The following is a 23,210-nucleotide window of genomic DNA, read 5'->3' on the forward strand; positions in this document are numbered from 1 at the left end:
TCTTTTTATCTCTCTCATCTTGTTTCTCTCTCTTTGAATAGCAGCTATCCTAATTGGTATGCAATGGTGCACTGAATATGTTTAAACAATCATGAGTCATAACCCAGCAAATCATATATTATGTAAAAATCTTTTTGTTTTGTTTTGTTTTTTTTGTTTTGTTTTGTTTTGTTGATACCAGGGATTGAACTTGGGACCTTGTACTTGCGAGGCAGCCGCAGTGCCATTGAGCTAAATCCCCGGCCCCTCAAATCTTTTAAAAGATTACAACATATTTGATGTGTTTCCACAATTTTTAAAAAATTTAATGCTGGATATTTTCCAGACAATGTTTCTGGGCATTCAAAGATGAAATAACACAGTTCCTGTCCTCATGACTGACATGGGTAAGAGAAGAGAAAAAGCTTGTATACATTGTGCCACTTTCTAAAGGTTTAGGTACACAGGCTATAGCAGCTGATCTGTAAGAAAAGAGAAAAGAGAGAAAATGCCCAGTTTCGGTGTGTTCTGAAATCTGTAGGAAGTTTGGGTGAGCAGCGGTGTTCACTTTTCTCTCATAACAGATAGGATGTGCTCTGTGAAACTTGGCTGTAATGGTTATTGCCCAAGTACAGTGGCAATTGTGCCCCTCTGCCACCCCTCAAACAAGAGAAAGAAGACCACTGACAATTGAAGCCCACTGGAAAAGTAAAGAAAGTCTGCAGTAAAGGCCCAACACACCACCGTAGCTGGTAAGTCGGAGGGACCAGCACCTCACATCGGAACCTGGTCTAACTTCAGAGGAAAGACAGCTAGAACCTCCAGTAGAACCTTGCAGAGTTCAACCCAGCAGGAGGACAGAGATCTCAACTTGGGCTTTGCAGCCAAACCTCAGCCTGAACCTCAGGGGACAGCTGCTGGCTTGCTGAGACTACTTAGATCTGCACACTCCTGCCAGGACTGTCTATTGTGTCAACAGAGGCACACCCTGAAGGAGGCCCTCTATTTCTGTTTGTATTTTTTATTTTCAAAGTAATTCTAACATTTATCGTTAATCACTTTAAAATATTCTTTATCTATCTTTTTCTTGTCTCAATTTTTAAAATCTTTTTCTTTCTCTCTCTCTCTCACTCTCTCCCACCTTGATCTCCATTACTCTTCCTTTTTTGTTCCTGTTCCTATCCTAATTTGAATTTCTTTTCTTTTTTTTTCCCTTCTCGTCTTCCTTCTCTCAATTGCCATTAGTTTTAAAAGAAAGTGATTGGAGTCTCTAGCCTCCCTATTGCTGTTAGTTTGTTCTGTTCTAAGAAATATTTGTTCTGTCTTCTCTTCAACAGCTCCCTGGAGTTTGCGTGATATTCCTGTGTCCTCACTTCTAACCTTTCTCTATCCTTTCTATCCCTCCCTCCCCAACTCTTTCTAAATCCCCATCCTGAAGAGTAAAGTTGCTATATTGAAGAGGTTATTCACTATAAACATATTTTGGGCTGGTCCTCAATTTTGATTTCATTCACACAGTTAAAGGTCAATAACTACCACAAATTTTCATTTTCTAAACTGTGCTTGATGTTACTGTATTGCTGATTGTATCACTTGGGTTAAGTTGTTGTGATTGATCTAATCAGTTGTCCTCCCTGGTATAATGAAAATGAGATTGCCTTAAAGCCATTAGAGACTCAAAACCTAAAGACCAGCTGTACCTGAAAGATTGAAGTATTAACCCAGGAATTAAACCAAGTACAGTACCACCGACAAAAACAGAAATGAGAAGACATTTAAACAAGACATAAACACAGACTTCCACCCCACCAAAGGTAAATTCTGGGGGAAATGAAATGGAAAAATCTGACAGTCAACCATCTGGACACCCTGAACCAATAGCACGGGAAGTAAAAAAACAGATAAATGAGGCCCTAGGAAAATTCAAAACAAATAATTTCTTAGATAACCACAGAGATGGGGAGAAGAATGAAAGACATGATTAGAGACTCTAGAACAGAAACAGATTAAAAAAAATAGATAAGCTCAGGACTATAATGGAAACCGTGAATGCCCAACATAGGAAAGAAATGGAATCCATGAAACAGATTCAAACAGATATCCAGGAGATTAAAAACTCTATAGGAAGCATTCACAGCAGGATGAAAGAATGTGAAGATAGAATTTTCAGATATAAAAGATAGGATTGCGGTCAGTGACCATGAAAAGAGAGATCTCTTAAAAACAGTAAGGGAATTCTAACATTTATCGTTAATCACTTTAAAATATTCTTTATCTATCTTTTTCTTGTCTCAATTTTTAAAATCTTTTTCTTTCTCTCTCTCTCTCACTCTCTCCCACCTTGATCTCCATTACTCTTCCTTTTTTGTTCCTGTTCCTATCCTAATTTGAATTTCTTTTCTTTTTTTTTCCCTTCTCGTCTTCCTTCTCTCAATTGCCATTAGTTTTAAAAGAAAGTGATTGGAGTCTCTAGCCTCCCTATTGCTGTTAGTTTGTTCTGTTCTAAGAAATATTTGTTCTGTCTTCTCTTCAACAGCTCCCTGGAGTTTGCGTGATATTCCTGTGTCCTCACTTCTAACCTTTCTCTATCCTTTCTATCCCTCCCTCCCCAACTCTTTCTAAATCCCCATCCTGAAGAGTAAAGTTGCTATATTGAAGAGGTTATTCACTATAAACATATTTTGGGCTGGTCCTCAATTTTGATTTCATTCACACAGTTAAAGGTCAATAACTACCACAAATTTTCATTTTCTAAACTGTGCTTGATGTTACTGTATTGCTGATTGTATCACTTGGGTTAAGTTGTTGTGATTGATCTAATCAGTTGTCCTCCCTGGTATAATGAAAATGAGATTGCCTTAAAGCCATTAGAGACTCAAAACCTAAAGACCAGCTGTACCTGAAAGATTGAAGTATTAACCCAGGAATTAAACCAAGTACAGTACCACCGACAAAAACAGAAATGAGAAGACATTTAAACAAGACATAAACACAGACTTCCACCCCACCAAAGGTAAATTCTGGGGGAAATGAAATGGAAAAATCTGACAGTCAACCATCTGGACACCCTGAACCAATAGCACGGGAAGTAAAAAAACAGATAAATGAGGCCCTAGGAAAATTCAAAACAAATAATTTCTTAGATAACCACAGAGATGGGGAGAAGAATGAAAGACATGATTAGAGACTCTAGAACAGAAACAGATTAAAAAAAATAGATAAGCTCAGGACTATAATGGAAACCGTGAATGCCCAACATAGGAAAGAAATGGAATCCATGAAACAGATTCAAACAGATATCCAGGAGATTAAAAACTCTATAGGAAGCATTCACAGCAGGATGAAAGAATGTGAAGATAGAATTTTCAGATATAAAAGATAGGATTGCGGTCAGTGACCATGAAAAGAGAGATCTCTTAAAAACAGTAAGGGACCATGAGAAATCAACCCAACAACTCTTAGATGATGCAAAGAAGAGTAATATAAGACTGATAAGAATCCATGAAGTAGCAGGAGAAAAGTGTAAATGATGTAAAAAAACAAACAAACAAACAAAAAACAGTTCACAGAATTAATGACAGAAAACTTCCCAAACAGAGAGGAAGAATTTGACATACAGTTAAGTGAGGCATATAGGACTCCAACTAGCCATGATAAAAAAAAAAATCTACACCTAGACATATAATAATCAAGATCCCAGAAACCCAACAGAATAACAAAATACTACAACCTGTTAGAGAAAAGAAACAAATCACATGCAAAGGAAAGCCCATCAGAATCACAGCAGACTTCAGCACAAACCCTCAAGTAAGGAGAGCCTGGAGTGAGGTATTCAAGTCCTAAAAGAAAACAACCTCCAACCTAGACTGATGTATCCTGCAAAACTATCTTTCAAAACTGATGGGGAAATAAGATACTTCTACAACAGAGAACACTTGAGAAATTTCATGAACACCAAACCAGCACTCCAAATGCTTCTAAACAATATCCTGGAAAAAGAAAATGAAGACCACAACTCCATAAGGGCCAACAGAGCAAATATATCAGGCAAGGCAAGAAATTAAAGGGAGAGAGGGAAAATTTTTTTTAAAATAAAAGAACCAAAAACAGGAAAATAACATGATAATAAAAAGTAAATACATAACAGTTATAACCATCAGTGTTAATGGCCTCAAGAGAAACAGGCTGGCAGAATGGATTAAAAAGCAAAATCCAAAACTATGCTGCATTCAAGAAACCCACTTAATCCACAAAGAAATTCATAGACTAAGAGTAAAAGTATGGAAAACAGTTCTCCATGCAACAGGAGCCTAGAAAAAAGTGGGGGTAGCTATCTTATTTTCAGACAGAATAGATTTCAAACCAAAACTAATTAAGAGATACAAGGCCACTACATCCTTGTAAAGGGAACAATACAAGATGAAGAAATGACAATTGCTGGGCGTGGTGGTGCATGCCTGTAATCCCAGCACTTGGGAGGCTGAGGCAGGAGGATCACTGTGAGTTCGAGGCCAGCCTGGGCTACATAGTGAGATCTAGGTCAGTCTCAACTACATAGTGAGACCCTGTCTCAAAAAAAAAAAGATGACAATCATAAATATATATGCACCGAATACTAATGCCCCCAACTATACAAAACAAATATTAATGGATATGAAAAATGAAATAAGCACTAACGCAATTGTAGTTGGGGACCTCAATACGCCACTAACACAAATAGACAGATCATCTAGACAAAAAACAAAATAACAGAAATGAACCAAATCTTAGAACAAATGGACTTAGTAGATGTGTACAGAGTGTTCCACCCCACAAAATCAGAATATACATTCTTTTCAGCTGCACACAGGTCATTCTCCAAAATAGACCACATGTTAGCTCATAAAACATGCTTAAGTAAATGCAAAGGTGCTGAAGTTATCCCATGTATATTATCACACTATAGTGCAATAAAACTGGAGATCAATAGCCTAAGAAACCGCAAGAACTTCACAAACACATGGAAATTGAATAACACTCTCCTGAACAACCAGTGGGTCACAGAGGAAATTAAAGAAGAAATTAGACAGTTTCTACAATTAAACAATAATGCCAATACAACATACAGGAATCTATGGGATGCAATGAAAGCGGTTCTGTGAGGGAAATTCATAGCAATAAAAGCCCATACTAGGAAAACAGAGCAAGTTCAAATAAACAACCTAATGCTTAACCTTAAGGTCCTAGAAAAGAACAAGACAAACCAAAAGCTCATAGAAGGGAGGAAATTATAAAAATCAGAGCAGAAATTAATGCAATGGAGACTAAGAGAATAATACAAAAAAAATAACGATTCAAAAAGTTGGGTTTTTTTAAAGAATAAATAAAATTGATAAACCCTTAGCCAATCTTATCCAAAAAAAGGAAAGAAAAGGCTCACATTCACTCAATTAGGAATGAAAAAGGTGGCTACAATAGATTCACCAGAATCCAGGGGATCATCAGTACCTACTTCAAAAACCTATACTCTAATAAAATGGAAAACACTGAAGAGATGTACAGATTCCTAGACACCTATGAACTTCCAAAGTTGAACGAAGAACATATAAAAAGTCTAAATTCCCCAGTTACATTCAGTGAAATTGAAAATATAATTAAAACATTCCCAACAAAGAAAAGCCCAGGTCCTAATGGCTTCACTGCTGAATTGTACAAGACATTTAGAGAAAAACTATCACCACTACTCTTTAAACTCTTCAGTGAAATTGAAAAGGAAGCAATACTTCCAAATTCATTCCTGCAAGCAAGAGTTACTTTGATTCCAAAACCATGGAAAGACCCAACCAAAAAAGAGAACTACACAGGCCAATCTCCCTATTGAACATAGATGCAAAAATCCTCAATAAGTACTGGCAAACAGAATTCAGAAGATCATCAAGATTATACACCCTGACCAAGTTATATTTATCCCAGGGATGCAAAGATGGTTCAACATATGTAAACCAATAAATGTAATACACTATATTAACAGAATTAAGGATAAAAACCATATAATCATCTCAGTAGATGTAGAAAAAGCATTCTACAGAATTCACAAATTCATAATAAAAACCCTACAGAAAATTGGAATAGATGGTCTTTATTGCAACCTGATAAAGGCTATTTATGAAAAACCAACAGCCAATATCATTCTAAATCGTCAAAAACTGAAAACCTTCATGGTAAAATCAGGAACAAAAAAAAATGATGTTCGCTGTCACCACTCCTGTTCTTTTTCTTTCTTTTTTTTGAGACAGGGTCTCACTATGTAGTTGAGACTGACCTGGAACTCACTATGTAGCCCAGGTTGGTCTGAAACTCACAGTGATCCTCCTGCCTCAGCCTCCCAAGTGCTGGGATTATAAGCATGCGCCACCATGCCTGGCTTTACCACTCCTGTTCAATATAATTCTAGAAACATTAGCCACAGCAATTAGACAAGAGAAAGAAATGAATAAAAATAGGAAAGGAAGAAGTCAAACTGTCACTATTTGCTGATATGATACTGTACAAAGAAGACCTAAAAAACTGCCAAAAGACTGCTAGACTTAATTGACAGATTCAGTGGAGTAGCTGGATACAAAGTCAACACTCAAAAATCAATAGCCTTGTACACAAATAACAGACTCACTGAGAGAGAAATTAGGGAAACAATTCCTTTCACAATGACATCCCCAAAAATGAAATATGTAGGAATCAATCTAATGAAGGAGACAAAAGACCTCTACAATGAAAATTAAGGCACTCTAAAAAAAAGAGATAGAAGAGGGTTTAAGAAGATGGAAAGCCCTTGCTCCTGGGTAGGAAGAATCAACATAGTGAAAATGGCCATACTTCCAAAACTGCTATACAGATTTAGTGCAATCCCAATTGAAATCCCTACAGTATATTTCACAGAATTTGAGAAAACAATAAAATTCATTTGGAACCAGAAGAGACCTAGAATAGCAAAAGCCATACTAGGCAACAGAGACATGGCAGCGGGTATCACAATTCCCAACTTGAAACTATACTACAAAGCCACTGTGATAAAAACAGCATGGTACTGGCAAAGAAACAGACCTGAAGATCAATGGAATAGATTAGAAGGTGCAGAAACAACACCAGACATACTTAGCTACTTCACCTTTGACAAAAGAGCCAACCATCCTCACTGGAAGAAATATAGCCTCTTTAATAAATGGTGTTGGGAAATACTGGCTTTCAGCTTGCCAAAGATTAAAATTAGATTCCTATCATTCACCATTCAGTAAACTAAAATCCAAGTGGATTAAAGATCTAAATATCAAAACAGAAACACTAAGCTTACTGGAAAGTAAATTAGGTAGAGCTCTTGAAGACATTGGCATAGGAGAAGACTTTATGAACAAATCCTCAGCAGCATGAGAACTTGCACAAAGAATAAACAACTGAGATCTTATATTAAAAATTTTTTGCAGTGCAGGAGAAATCACCAATGGAGATAAGAGACAACCTACAATGTGGGAAAAAAATTTTACCAGCTACTCCTCAATCAAAGGACTACTATCTAGAATATATAAAAAACTCAAAAAAATCAACCCCCCCTAAATACAAAGACCTGATTCAAAAATGGGCATCTGAAATGAACAGACATTTCTCAGACATAGAAAAGCATCAAGTAAATATATGAAAAAATGTTCAACATCACTGGTCATTCAAGAGATGCAGATGAAAACAACACTAAGATTCCACCTCACCCCAGAAAGAATGGCTGTTACCAAGAAATCAAGCAATAACAAATGCTGGTGGGGCTGTGGGGAGAAAGGAGCCCTTCTCTACTGTTGGTGGGAGTGCAGACTGGTGCAACCACTGTGGAAATCAATATGGAGATACCTCAAAAAACTAGGATTAGAGGTTCCATTTGACCCTTCTATCCCTCTGCTGGACATCTTTCCAAAAGAATTAAATGAATCATACCACAGTGATATATGTGCACCCATGTTTATAATGGTATAGTTTGTAATAGCTAAAACTTGGAAACAACCCAAATGTCCATCAACTGGAGACTGGATAAAGATGTGGTTTTTCTATTAAATGGAGCACTACTCAGCCATAAAGGATGAGAAACTAGAGGCATTTATAGTTAAATGGATGCACGTTGAGGCCATACTCTTAATGAAATAAATAGGACACACTTGTTGAATGCCAAATATTTTCTCTGGTGTGAAAAACAAAGTGTAAATAAGGTTCAAAAGTTATAATTGGGAGTGTGAAATTGGAAGAAAGTGGCTAAAGGGAAAGTGGGAAGGGGAGAGGAAGGAAATAAGGGAAAAGAAAAATGTGAAAAAATGAAAACATGGAAATAAAGTCTTTGTAAATAGGTAAAGGTGAAGAGGGTGAAGGGAGGGCAGGGGTTTGGGGAAAAAACAAGAACCACGACATATCATGTAAAGGTACAAGATCCCAATGATAAATGTAACTATTGTTGCTTTAAATGTACCAGTAAACTTAATGGAAAAAATTTTTGTAAATAAACTATTTAATAAATAAAAAATAAAAACAAATGCCAGAATATAATAATGAATCACCAAGCACTTGTCACTCAGCTTGTAACATCATGAATGCATGGCCAGTGCTGTTTTGTCTCCACCCCTACTCACTCCCTCCCCTCACTGGATTGTTCTGTGGAAAAAATCAGCATATTAATCAAGGTTTTGTTTTCTATTTGCTTTGGGGGGGCTACCGGGAATCAAACTGAGGGCCTTGTGATTGCCAGGCAGGCGCTGTACCACTGAGCTACATCCCTCGCCCCTCTGCTTGCTCTTGATGCTGGGATGTGTGCTCTCATTTTGACTGCTTTTAGCAGTTTTATTAAGCCTGAAGTTGTGCGTGTGTGTGTGTGTGCATGTGTGTGTGTGTGTTGAATAAGTGTTTTCTTGCCTAAGGCTCTTTCCTTTTGTCTGTCCCACTCCACAGTCATATAAACCTGCCATACATCTTCACTTTGATGCAAGTGCCTAGATCTCCACTCATCAACTTTGCCAGTTCATAAGTATAATAAACAGGATTAGGGACTTGGACAGGCTTCTGAATTCCTCTATATACAGTGTCTAGCCTGGCATGTAGTTGGTCCTGAATAAATAGTTGTTGATGACTGAATAGATGAACTCTGTGTGGCTTTTACTGACCTGAACCTCACAATTAGCCATTTTAGCAATAGATTTGCTTCTGTATTTTTTGTTTTGTTTTGTTTTGTTTTGTTTTTTGAGACAAGGTCTCACTATGTAGTTGAGATGGACCTGGAACTCACTATGTAGCCCAGGCTGGTCTCGAACTCAAGCGATTCTCCTGCCTCAGCCTCCCGAGTGCTGGGATTACAGGCGTGCGCCACCATGCCCAGCATGGTTCTGTATATTGAAGAGAAAATTACCTGGGCCTCTTGAGAAATAGTTTCATCCCAAGACATATCATATAAAGGTACAAGGTCCCAATGATAAATGTAACTATTGTTTGCTTTAAATGCCAATAGACTTAATGGGGAAAACAAAAGAAATAACTCTTTCACCCCTTTTGTGTAACTGAAGAATCTTAATTTTTCTGGCTCCCCCTACTGGTCTCTTCTGGGCAGATATGTACAGGTGCCCTTGATGGCAGAAGATTAGAAGTAGAGCCAAATTCTGGGAAGGGAAAACAGCATTGTTGTAGAGTACCGTAGCCAGTCTAGGCAAGTTTGACGAGAAAGGGAACAGATTATGGCTTTCTGTGCACAGGGTGGGGAAGGAGGCCGGATGCCAGTAAGTCAGGAGAGAAAAAATGGTGCTGTGACTCCCTGCATTATTGTGGCTGACATGACACTACATAGAAGACCACAAAAACTCCACCAAAAGACTTCTAGATTTGATAACCAAATTCAGTGGCATAGCTAGATACAAAGTCAACACTCAGAAATCAATAGCCTTCCTGTACACAAATAACAAACTCATAGGGAAATTAGAGAAACAATCCCTTTCACAATAGCATCCCCCAAACTGAAATACCTGGGAATCAATCTTAATGAAGGAAGTAAAGGATCTTCACATTGAAAACTACAGTATTCTGGAAAAAGAGATTGAAGGGAAACCCTTGTTCTTGGATCGGAAGAACCAATATAGTGAAAATGGCCATACTTCCAATACTGTTACATAGATTTAGTGCAGTCTCAGTCAAAGATCCAACAGCATATCTCACAGAAGTTTTTTAAAATCCTAAAATTCATATGGAACCAGAAGAGACCTAGAATAGCAGGAGAAATTCTTAGCAACGAAGGCAAGGCAGCAGGCATCACAATCCCTGACTTAAAATTATACTATAAAGCTACTATGTTAAAAACAGGCTGGTACTGACAAAAGAACAGACCTAGGGGGCCAAAGGAACAGACTAGAAGATGCAGAAACAACTCCAGACACACTCAGCCACCTAATCTTTGAGAAGGGAGCCAAACACCTCCACTAGAAGAAAAATAGCCTCTTTAGTAAACGGTGCTGGAAAAACTGCCTTTCCATATGCCAACAATTCAATCTAGACCCATATCTTTCACCATAAAATTGAAACAGATCAAAGATCTAAATATTGGGCCGGGGATTTAGCTCAGCGGTTCGGTGGCCTGCCTTGCAAGCGCAAGGACCCGAGTTCAATCCCCAGTACCAAAAAAAAAAAAAAAAAAAAAAAAAAAAAAAAAAGATCTAAATATTAAAGTAGAAACACTAAATCTTCTAGAAAAGAGAATAGATAGAACACTTGAGGACATAGGAGTAGGCACAGACTTCATGAACAAACCCAGACCACATGGGAAATACTACAAAGTATCAACAACTGGGACCTCATCGACTGAGAAGCTTTTGCACAGTGAGAGTAACCACCAACTGAGTGAAGAGACAACCCAGAACATGGGAAAAAATTTTACCAGTTATTCGTCAGACCAAGGACTATTATGTAGATTATATAAAGAACTCAAAAACTCAAATTTAAAGACCCAGTCCAAAAATGGACATCTGAAATAAAAAGACGCTTCTCAGATGAAGAGTTACAAATGCCAAATAAATATATGAAAAAATGTTCAAGCTGGGCATGGTGGCTCATGCCTGTAATCCCAGCACTCAGGAGGCTGAGGCAGGAGGATCGTTGTGAGTTCGAGACCAGCCTGGGCTACATAGTGAGTTCCAGGTCAGCCTCAACTACATAGTGAGACCCTGTCTCAAAAGACCAAAACAAACAAACAAAAAGAAATAAATGTTCTATTAAGCCATGAAAGGACATAGAAGAAATTAAATGCATATTACTAAGTGTTTGTTTTTTGGTAGCAGGGATTGAACTCAGTACCTTGAGCTTGCAAGGCAGGCAGCAGAACCACTGAGCTACATCCCCAGACCTACTAAGTGTTGTAGTCAAGGTTTTGGTAAGAGAATGTACTTACTGCAGGACACATAGTTTATAGATCCATTTTATGATAATTACCCAAAAAGTCCAGTGCAAAGGAGTGCAAGAGATTAACCACACACTAAGGGCCCAAAGAATCCAGCCAAGGGCCTGGATCCCAGCAATATCCAGCTAAAGGCTTAGACTCCAAGGCAGTGTCCTCCTCGAGTCCAGCCAGTGGCCTAGAGCCCACGCAATGTCTCCCACTTGTCCGTATTGAGGATCTGGACCTCAAAGGCCAGTGACAGAAGCCAGAAAATCTCCGCTGGTGAGATGAAGGATCTGTGCCACCAAACTGAGGGATCCACATTGGAACCAGGAAGTGATGCTCACGGTGAAGATCAGAGCTCCCCTGATAAAAACAGCAGCCATTCCCAGAGACAGAGAGACCCCGAGCTCCTCCTCCAACGAGAACAGCCTAGTTCACATCAGAAAAACCATCTGCAACAAACTTTTCCTAGAAAAATCAACAGCCCAAGGTCTTCCCCTCCAGTTCTTTTTATGGCCATTGACAAGAGACCTTCAGTGGACCCTCCGTGCCCAGATCATAATGATTCAGTTCAGCTGGACGTTACAAGTTGACTACTAGTTAATCCACTACACTAAGGAAAGAAAGAAAGAGGGGAGGGGAGGGAAAAAGCCAATCTAAAGAGGCTATAGGGGGCTGGAGATTTAGCTCAGTGGCATGGCACCTGCCTCACAAGCACAAGTTCCTGAGTTCAATCCCCTCATACAAAAAAAAAAAGAAAAGAAGAAACTACAGGACTGGATATAGCTCAGTGGTACAGTGAATGCCTACCATTCACAAGACCGTGGTTTCAACTCCCAGCACTGCAATAAAGAAGAAAGAAAGGGGAGAGGGAGCGGAGAGAGGTGGGGCGTTGATCCCAGCACTTGGGAGGTTGAGGCAAGAGGTCTGCTGTGAGTTCAAGGCTAACGTGGGCTACACAGTAAGGTCAAGGCCAGCCTGAACTACATAGCAAGACCCTATCTCAAAAAATATATATATATAAATAAAGGAAAAGCTGTAGTAAGGGGGCGGATGTACAAGTATAGTTGTGAGAGAATGAATAGGCAGAACTCAGAATTTTCAGGGCAGTGAAAATACTCTGTAGTATTTTGTAATGATGGATACATGTCTATCCATCATGACTAACCCCATATCGTGTACAATACCAAGAATCAGATGAAGGTTTGCCAGTTGTAACAGATGTACACTCCAGCGGGGGATGTTGATCATGGAGAAGTCTGGGCATGTATAGGGGAAGGAGCTATGTGAGACATCTTCATACTTCTTTTCTCAATTCTGTGTAAACCTGGAACTGCCCTTAAAAAAAAAAGTTTGGGGCAGGCGTGGTGATGCACACCTGTAAGCCCAGCATATAGGAGAGTGAGACAGGAAGAGTTTCATGAGTTCAAGGCCAGCGTGAGGTACATAGTGAGTTCAAGGCCAGAGTGAACTAAATAGTGAGACTGTTACAACAAACATAAAGTTTGAAGAAATTTATTTAATGCTAAGTACTGGGGTGCACTCGTGGACAAAATTCTGCCTTCTAATGGGGGAAGGCAGATCATAAACAAATCTGGGAACGATATGTTGGAAAACTAAGTGCTGAGATGAAAAAGCAGGGAAAACGGGCAGGAAATGTTTTAAATTTTGTGGTCAGGGAAATCTTTCCCCCCGTGGTGAGAGAGTAGGCCCTGTGGTTATCTGGATATGGAGTCTTTTAGGCAGAGGGAATAGAGTAGTGGTGGTAACCCTATGGCACGCGTGTCATCGTGGGCTGTTGGTTACGGCTGAAAACTCTGAAAGTTTCGCCATCACTAGAACAGAGTCTGCAAAGCTCTTGGGGCAGGAGCATGCATGCCTGGCTTGCCGAGGAGACCAGTGTGGGTGAGAGAGAAAGAGAAGTACAGGACAGAGGTCAGAGAGGGAACCAAGAGCCAGATCGTTGGAAGCCCTGTAGACTTTAGCAAAGACTTGGGATTTCATCTTGAGTGAGTGAGATGGAAAGATTTCGATTTGGATTGGGAGCCAAAAGTAGGATAGCCAACTTATGTGTGCAAAGTCTCACTCTGGCTGCAGTGAGGAGACTGATGAGGGAGGCAAGGATAGAGAAGGGAGACCAGGTAAAGGATGGCTGCTGGAGAGACCTCAAATGTCTTAGATGGGGCGTGGTGAAAGTGGGAAGACTGGTTGGTTTGGAAACAGGGTCTAGAGGTGCAGCCAGCGGAGTCTGTGGGTGGATTGGATGTTAAGTGTGAGAGGAGAGGCCCAAGGCTGCCGCCAGACTTTTTGGCCTACATCAAATCACTGAAAGAAAAGAATTACCCTCTACTGAGAGGAGGAAGACAGAGAAGAGCAAGTCTGAGGAGATAATCACCACTTCTGTTTTGAACCTTTCAAGTGAAGAAATACCTATTCGATTCCAAGCGGTGGTATCCATTTCAGATTATAGTAGACATGTCAAATGGTAGATTTCTCAAAGGATCGATAACATTTACCTAATGCTTGATCGTTATCATCGCTGTGCACACTTTCTCTCTTCATTACCACCCACATAAGGTAGCTGTGTTCTTTCCAGTTTACACAGAAGGAAGCTGAGATTCAGAAAAGTTCTGCATGAGAGAGCCATGTTTTGGATGTTATCACACACAAGAAGACCACAGCCGGGTAGTCTTGAAGAGCGGCAGCAACCAACAGAGAGACCGCTACGACCCCCATGCTGTCGGGTAGGAAGACCTTGATCGCCCATGTCTGTCCCCACCCCTGACTGCAGAGAAGAATAGGTAGGGAAGAGGTAAAACACATCCCCCCTGTGCTAGTCAGCTTTGTGTCACTATAACAGATACCTGAGATGATAATAAACTTACCATGAGGAAAGGTTTCTTTTGGTCACAATTTTAGAAGTTGCATAAAATACAATAAAAATGGAAGGGGACCAAGAGACGGAAGGGGAGGGAGTGAAGGGAGGGGATGGAAAAGGGAATGTCAACACTGTGTCCTGCACACAGGTGCTCATGAAATCACATATACACAACAAAACCTAGTAGCTTCAAAAAAAGAAGAAAAAACCGCATGTGTAGGATATGTAAAGTGTGCACAGGATTCAGTGCTGCCCAGGGCCGCGGGACTTGCCCTGCTTGGTAGGGACCACCGCACAATGCAAGGTCACAGCTTGGTGTTGAGTGGGCCCCGAGTCTCCCGCCAGCCTGCAGCTGCCCGGCCCTCGCTCCCACAGTTCCGTTAGGGACCCCTCGTGACGGTGAGCAGGCGTGTGCACAACATGCCCTCGTGCTCTTCTGGATCCTAGTCTGCTGTTATTGTTTACGTGCATCTCAGCCAGCCAGCCAGCCTGTTCCCTGAATGGCCTCCGAGGCCCCTATTTCATAGCTGTGCCTATTGAGACCTTGCTCTTCTTGGAGGACCTTAAAGATGAAGGTAACTGTGTTGTGATGAGCAGCAGCAGCGCTCCCCACACGTATTTCCTCGCCCCCATGTCATCATGATTCGAGGATAACTGTGCAAGTTGTTGGACTTAGTGCACGCCATACAATGTGAAACGCTCAGATTTGCCTCTGTTCTGGGGCGAGGCTGTTAATTTCACATCTGTCTTCTTACTAATACAGAAAATTTGAAAGCAGTTTTTTTCTTTTGGTACCGGGGATCAAACTCAGGACCTTGCACTTGTGAGGCAGACAGCATCACCACTGGAGCTAAATCCCCGGCCCTTGAAAGCAGTTTTATTGCAACTGAATAAATATGTACATGTATAGCCTTTTAATAGATTTTTTAAGAAATTTCAGCTCTTGACTAATTGGCTCCATTGCTTGCCCTTGCCTGAGGCGGCAAATCATGGCAGGATTATATGGCCGAGCAAAACTGCTTACCTCGTTGCAGCAAAGTGACAGAGAGAAAGAGGAGAGGGCCTGGGTCCCATTATCTCCTCAAGGGAATGTGCCAGTGACCTCCATCCTTCCTGCTAGACCCCACCTGTTAAACATTCCCTGGCCTCCAAAAAGTGCCAAGCTGGGGACCAAGCCCTGAACATATGGGCTTTGGGGGACATTCCAGATCCAAACTAGGACTCATCATCCTTTTACATCGTTAGGCCTCCTCAGGAAGAGAAGCAGCGCGAGAGGTTTGAAGGGGAGCTTGAGGTGGACATTTCAAAAATGAATACTGAGCCAGGCAGGCTGGCCCATGCCTGTAATCCCAGCACTCGGGAGGCCGAGACAAGAGGGCTGCCGTGAGTTTGAGGCCAGCCTGGACTACAACAGCAAGAAGACCTTCTTTTTAAAAAATAAATGGGAGCTGGATATGTGACTTGGCAGTAAAGTGCTTACCGAGCATGCACAAGGCCCAAATGCCCAGCACCACCAAAAAATAAAAAAATAAAAATAAAAATGTTGCCAGGCATAGTGATGCATGCCTGTAATCCCAGCACTGACGGAGATTGAGACAGGCAGATTACATATCTGAACCCAGCCTGGGCAGCTTAGAGCCTTAACAAGACTCTGTCTCAGATTTAAACAAATAAACAAACACATAAATAAATAAAAGGACCGGGAGTGTAGCTCAGTGCAAAAGGCCCTGGGTTCAATTCCTAGTATTACCAAAAAAGTTTTGTTTTGTTTTGTTTTGTTTTTTTGGTACTGGGGATCAAACCTGGGCCCTAGTGCTTGCAAAGCAGGTGGCAGAACCGCTGAGCTAAATCCCCGGCCCAACCAAAAAAGTTATTTAAAAAATTCAAAAATTTAGGGTTTTTTCACAGCCTAGAATGAATCTTAAATATCAGGTAGAGGCTTCTCTTATGAGTTGTCTTGTTTTGTTGGTTTAGGTGTTTTGGGGTGCTGGGGATCAAATCCTGGGGCCCTGTGCATGCCAGGCAAGTGTTCTACCACTGAACCATACCCAGCCCTGTTCCAATTCCCGTGTCACCTGTCATTAAACTACCTAGTGGGAAAGAGGAGTTTGACATGGTGTTTCAGAGGACAGCTACTGAAAATGGTTTTTCTTTTCTTTTTTGTACCGGGGATCAAACTCGGGACCTCGCGCTTACAAAGCAGGCAGCAGCCCCACTGAGCTAAATCCTCGGCCCTGACAATGATTTTTAAAATGCTCCATATTTATACGAGATGAGAGATCCCAGTAAACCAGCTACAGCTGAATTTCCTTGTCTTTTTCCTTTGGTTTTTTGAGACAGTCTCCCTTTGTCATTCAGGCTGGCCTTGAACTCATAACAGTCCTCCTGCCTCAGCCTGCTGAGTGCTGGGATTACGAGTGTGCGCCACTGTGCTTGGCTCCATTTTTTTTTTTTTTACATCATTCAGATCTTACAACGCAAGCAATTTTGTTTTCTTCTAATCACATTTTTTCAGGTTTTTAATTTTTTTATTTTCATATATACATATATGGGGGGGTTGTTGTTTTGTTTTGTTTTGTTTTTTGATTCAGGATCTCACTATGTAGTTCAGGCTGACCTTGAACTCATTAGGTAGTTCAGGTGATCCTCCTGCCTCAGCCTCCCAAGTGCTGGCATTTCAGGTGTGTGCCATCATTCCTGGCTACTTGTTTTAAAAATATGAACATTTTAAGATTCTTGATAAATTCTAACAAGATAAGAGTGAGCCTTGAAACCATGATTTTCAGACTAAATCTCACGCTTTTTGTTCTATATGAAACTTGGGAGCCTCACGTTCTAATCTGTAAAATGGTGTGACTGTAGCTGTCATGGTCCTGAGGATCAGAACTATACAGTAAATAGCAAGGAGTGGTGGCACACACCTGTAATCCCAGCACTCAGGAGGCTGAGGCAGGAGGATTGTGGTGAGTTTAAGGAGACCAGCCTGGGCTATATAGTATATTTTGACATGAAAATAAAAGTGAATTTCTGCTCTTCATCTGTGCTCTGCATAGTTCTGAGCTAGAAAAGAGAGAAGTTAGAAAAAAGAAAGGAGAGGAAGAGGCAGGGAGAGAGAGAGAAGGAGGGAGGGAAAGGAAGAGGGGGGAGGAGAGAGGGGAGAGGGGAGATCTACAAAATACAGAGAGGCATTTTAAGACTCAGAGCGAGGAGTCAGCCCAGGACGAAGGAGATCAGAGAGCCAATGAGGAAGAAGCAGCAGGGCCGACTCAGAATGACCTACGCCGGAAGGTAGCTAGAACTGAGGGACAGCCCAGTCAGAGAGGTGTTTCCTGCGGCAGGAACGAAGGAGGCGCTAGGTCGATGTGTCTGCTGGCTATGATTTAAATCCTTAAATATGGATAAATATCTAAGTGCACACAAGCTTAAAAAAAAAGGAAAAAGTCAGGGTTCCATATCTGGGCTGATGGCATTGGAAAGCAGGGGCCATATTTAAGAGAGAGGGAAATTCCACGACAGTGAGAATTAGAGAAAAGAGTCCTGAGCCCCCTGGAGATGTAGGAGACACCCTCAACACACGCGTCCTTTGTGGGATGGCTCACAGCCGTGGAGACTTCACTGTTAACGAGAAGGAAGATTCCATAAGATGGGGAACTAACTGGAGAGCATAGTAGTTAGAAACAAAGGAACTGAGTCAGGCTTTCCCTTTGTTCAGCCGTAAACATTACACCACCCCTGACATTATCCACGCAGCCATAATCTTAAAACAGGGAAGTTGTGTGAGCCAACTCGCTTCTCTCCATTCAGCCTTAAACACAAAACCACCCTAATGATTGTTCAGGTTTAAATTTAGGAGGTCATGCAGATTGCTGATATTAAAAAAGAGAGTAAAGGGCTGGGGATTTAGCTCAATGGTTCTGCACCTGCCTCGCAAGGTCCTGAGTTCGATTCCGGTACTGAAAAAAAAAAGAGAGAGAGGCAGTGGGAGGCATCTAGGACCCATGGCTGTCTGACCTTATAAACACTGAAAGCCTGAGGTGCAGAGGCCTTTTTTGCCTGCTTCGCTCTTCTGCCTGTTACTGCTGCTGCCCAGCGATACTCTCAGGAATTCTTGTAGCACACAAGAACCTGGACTCAGCAGTATCAGGCAGATGCTCAGGCCGCTGACATTAAACAAGGGTTCAAAAGCTGGGTGCAGCAGCTGGCACATCCCTATAATCCCAGCTACTTAGGAGCCTGAAGTAGAAGGATCATAGGTTCAAGGTCCTCCTGAGCAATTTAGGGAGACCCTGTCTCAAAATTTAAAGAAATAAAAATGGGCTAGGGGTATAGCTCAGTGGTAGAGCACCCCTGAGTTCAATCAATCCCCAGTACCACACACACACACACACACACACACACACACACACACATCCAAGGAAATATGAAAGCCATCTATCTTATGTGGACAAGGCTTTTCCAAGGTTCCCAGGTGCCACTTAATCACTTATACAATTGAAAACATTTTAAAATGTTCTCAGGACCTCAGGTGGGGTAAGACCTGGAAAGGCCCCAAGTTTGGAGGATATCCACCTGTCTTAGGTTTTTCCCTCTCCCTAGTGACCTAGCATGATCTTTCCTCCTGGGCTCTGGTCCTGACTTTGCACAAAATGTCACTGTGCTGGGTCTGAGAAGTTCCCAAAGCTGAAACGAGGAACTTAACCACACTCTAAATATAGAATGTTTGTTGGTTTGCTGACTCCTGTCGTGGAAAAACAATTTTCAAGATGCATCCTCAGTAAGAGGCACTGGAGGGATTTATTAGGCAGAGATTTTAGTGTGCAGAGTGGAGTGCAAATGCTTAGAAAAACGAGACAGGATGGACCAGAGCTCGGTATATTTATGGGGTCTTGGGGACAGTTTTAAATGGGTGAAGCAGGTGTGCATTACCACCCTCGGGTTCCCACGTGGCAGGCCGTGCCAGAACGGAAGCCATTTCCATGTGTTTGAAGTTGAGATATGCTGCCCCACTAATGCTGCTGTTTCTTTGAGGATGGAGGAAGTGCAATTTATAGGTGAAAAAGACACGCCCAATTTACAGGTCTATTGTGTCTTTAAAACCTTTAGGAATTTTTTTGAGTGAGTTTCCTGAAAGGAAAAGAAGCTTAAGTAACTTTGGTGTCTTGAAGCTGCAGGGTTTTTTTAAGGGCAATTTTTTAAATCCCAATTTCTTTGTCTCCTTTTTTTTTTTTTCCTGTTTTTCTTTGTTTGTTTGTTTTTAATTCTTTTATCTTACCTCAGAAAGTTCTCAGGTGCAGGGCTGGGTTTTTATGAAATGCAACCTGTACTGAAGGAATGGGACTTGGTTTACCTTGTGCTCCGCCCAGCCTCCAGCCTCAGTGGCTGCTCACCCAAACTGACCCTCACAGAAAGCATAACATGGCCTTCCAGTCCTTCTCATAGTCTGATAACCGGCCAACTTTTTGCCAGGAAGTCCTACACTGTCTAAATGGCCCTTGGTGACATGGAAGAATTCATCGCTTTCACTGTCACTGATATTTATTTGTTTGGTTTTTTTGAGACAGGGTCTCACTGTGTAATGAGACTGACCTGGAACTCACTATGTAGCCCAGGCTGGTCTCGAACTCACAGAGATCCTCCTGCCTCAGCCTCCCAAGTGCTGGGATTATAGGCATGCGCCACCACACCCAGGTGCTGATATTTAGACTTCAAGAGCAACTTTATCTTACCTCTGTGAGTCCCCTGCTCTCCCAAAACCCATCCCTACACATCACAGTATTCCAGGGTCCTGTGCTGGCATCTCATCTTTCTCTAAATCACAATTTCTCAATTTAATTTCTCACTCCTCATCACGTTCTCTCACACTGTAGGCATTTATTTACTTATTGATATGTCCTATGTTGTATTATATTACTTTGTGTTGAAGTTCATATCTCTCCAGAGCCCCATGCACTCACAGATGGGGCTTTTGAGAGGTGTCTGGGGTCTCAGATGCGGGGCGAGACTCATTATTCCACTGAAGAGTTTAGAGCTGAATGTGATGTGGGGAGCTGAACGCTCGTCAGAGGTGGGCACTGGAGGTGTGGCCTGGAAGGGTCTATCTCGCTCCCTTCTCCCTTGATCTCTGTCTCTGTTTCCAGCTGCCCTACCATGAGCAAGCCTCCTCAGCCAGGCCCCTCTGCCATATCACCCTGCCCAGGAGCCTGCCATCTATAGACTCAAACCTCTACAAACTGTGAGCTAAAACAAACCTTTTCTCCTTTCTTAAATTGTGAGTGTCGTGTATTAAGTTGTGGGTGTCTGGTATTTTGTTCCAGCAATGAAGAAAATAACTAAGATATTTTGTACACCGAAGCTCTTTGAAAATAGGAATTAAGTCTTTCTTAGCACACAACAGCCAATCAGAGAGAATATCTGCTTGCCTGGAATGGTGGTACACATCTGTAATCCCAGCACTCAGGAGGCTGAGGCAGGAGGATCACTGTGAGTTTGAGACCAGCCTGGGTTACATAGTGAGTTCCAGGTCAGTCTCAACTACATAGTAAAACCCTGTCTCAAAAACAAACAAAAAACCGGAAAGAATATCGCTAAATAACTTCTGTGGCTGCTGCTGAGTGCCAGGCACCAATCTATGTAATGGGAATACAAAGATGAATTATCTTTGCATGAACCCATTTGCAAAGAAACCTAGCCTCACGTAGGGAGATAGAGCCAGAAAAAGATGATGCAGAGGCAGGGTATATTGCTCAGTGCTAGAGTGCTTGCCTAGCACACTGAAGGCCCTGGATTTGATCCGGCGGGGGTAGAAATATATGCAGAACAGGTGACACAGAAGTCCTACACTCCAGTGCTCGAGTCCCGGCTCTGTCCATTGTAACTGTGACATGGGTCGTTACTTGTCTCTTCTGGGCTTTAGTGAGAATAAAACACACTTCTGTCACAGGGATGAATTAGCAGATCACATATCATCCAAAGACAAGCTTAAAAAAATACAAGCTTCACACTTGCGGTTTGTCCTTCTGAGCATAGGCACCAAAACATTTGCTAGGTTTCAAGACAGTTTTTTCTCAGTAGGGGAGGAAATCAGAATAGAATGTGCTGGAAGGAGAGAGGAAGATGGCAGTGATCGTGTAGCCTGCTCTTCAGGGCTGCTATAGGTTTTAACCTCTGCCTAGGGTGCACAGCCTCAGGATATGGCACCAGGTTTAGGAGGGCAGAAGACTCTTTCCTGAAGGAAAAATAATTTCCTTCCTAGTTGGGACCACTGACAGTAATATAAAGCTTTATTCAGAAGCTCCTACTGCTCTGTCCTCAAAGAAAACTTGGCTTTTTCGGTTGGATTAGTGTCCTAGATAAATATTTGGCATTTCCTTCCACAACAGTTTAGGGAGCAATGCAGACCTAGACATAAATCATTCTGTCCTCCCCTCCCTGTCGTACCATCTAAAGTAACCTCAGCTCTTGGAGAAGGGCAGGAGAGTGTGAGCAGCCAGGGAAAGGGGAGAGGTGGGTGTGTAACTGTAACAGGGACCTACAGGCTGGGCCTGCCAGGTGCCCGGTGTGTAACTAAAGCAAGACAAAGCCTGAGCCTGGCATCTCTGCCTGTGTTTTATGTCTCCTATATCACTTTCTTTTTCTTTTTTTGATACCAGGGATCGAACTTGGATCTTGTGCTTGCAAGGCAGGCGGCAGAACCACTGAGCTAAATCCCTTTATTACTTTCAAACTTTAGATCAGACCCTTCTCAGCCCTGCACTAGACATGTTAATCACTTTAGGAGTGTCTGTATTATAAGGTTTATTAGCCCTAAATTTATCTAGCTATCTCATCCCCTTTCAAGACTGAGGACACAAGATAAGAGTAAAGTCATTTTTGGGATTTGCAGGGACAGCCAACTGCTAGCTTTTATAGTGTCCTGTTCTAGATAACCTGGAGCATTTCCTAGAAGTCTCCAATCATCCTGATCCTGCGTCACCTGGATTCCAGGAAAAGCAGAGCCTTGAAGACAACCCCATGTGAAGGTCACTCCTGTTACTCCATGAGAGGAACTAATGCTGCCCTCTAAGCAAGAACAATCATCTCAAATATATACTAATTAGAAAATAATAATAATGAAGGGGGGTGAGGACAATCATCTCATCATGAGTCCTGAGAAAATGATAAAGCAGGCCATGGCTTGACCAGGATTACCTATGCTACCAGCTATGCAAACCCCCAACCCTTGCTCCCCACAACACTGGGAATTCAACCCAGGATCTTCACAGGAGCTACATCTCTAACTCTTTTTCTTTTGAGATAGGGTCTTGCTAAGTTGAATAAATTGTCCAGATTTGGCTCAAACTTGCAATCCTCTTTCCTCAACCTCCCTCAGTGCTGGGATTAGGTTATCTGCTACTGCATCCAACTTGTCCCTTTTCTGTAAAATCCTGAAGTGTCCATAAACTCCTCAAAAACAGATTTTGAACTATCAGTGTTTCCCACCGTGGCCGTCCTGACTGAAGCTCTTTCTTGCCCCTCACCACTGCTCATCTCCTTGGTTGGTGTTATGAACAAAAGGCACAATTCAATGTTGGGCTTTTGCCTCGTAACCCCAGGAACATAATGACTAGAATTCCGGGGGCCCCGCTGCCAAGTGCTCATAGGCAGGCAAGCTATGTAAACTGGAGGGGATCTTACCAGCCAGCTCCCTTCAAGGGCTGGAGAGCTTTGGAGGCTAGTGGTAACTTTAAAGGTAAATGCTGACCACTGTCACTCAAAGTAGGAGACAGAGTGGCTGTGGAATTTCTTCCAGCAAGGGCACTCAAAAGAACTGAATTCTGAATTTACTTCCCAAATGAGCAGCCCCCATCTGACACTGGTGCTTCAGAAAACAAGATTTGCAGGAAAACTAGAAAGCAGAGGTAGGTTAGCACCCAGGAAGAACCAGAGCAGGTA

The sequence above is a fragment of the Fukomys damarensis genome, unplaced genomic scaffold (genome assembly GCF_012274545.1).
Source record: "Fukomys damarensis isolate Sample0158 unplaced genomic scaffold, DMR_v1.0_HiC HiC_scaffold_12, whole genome shotgun sequence".
Lineage (NCBI taxonomy): Eukaryota > Metazoa > Chordata > Mammalia > Rodentia > Bathyergidae > Fukomys > Fukomys damarensis.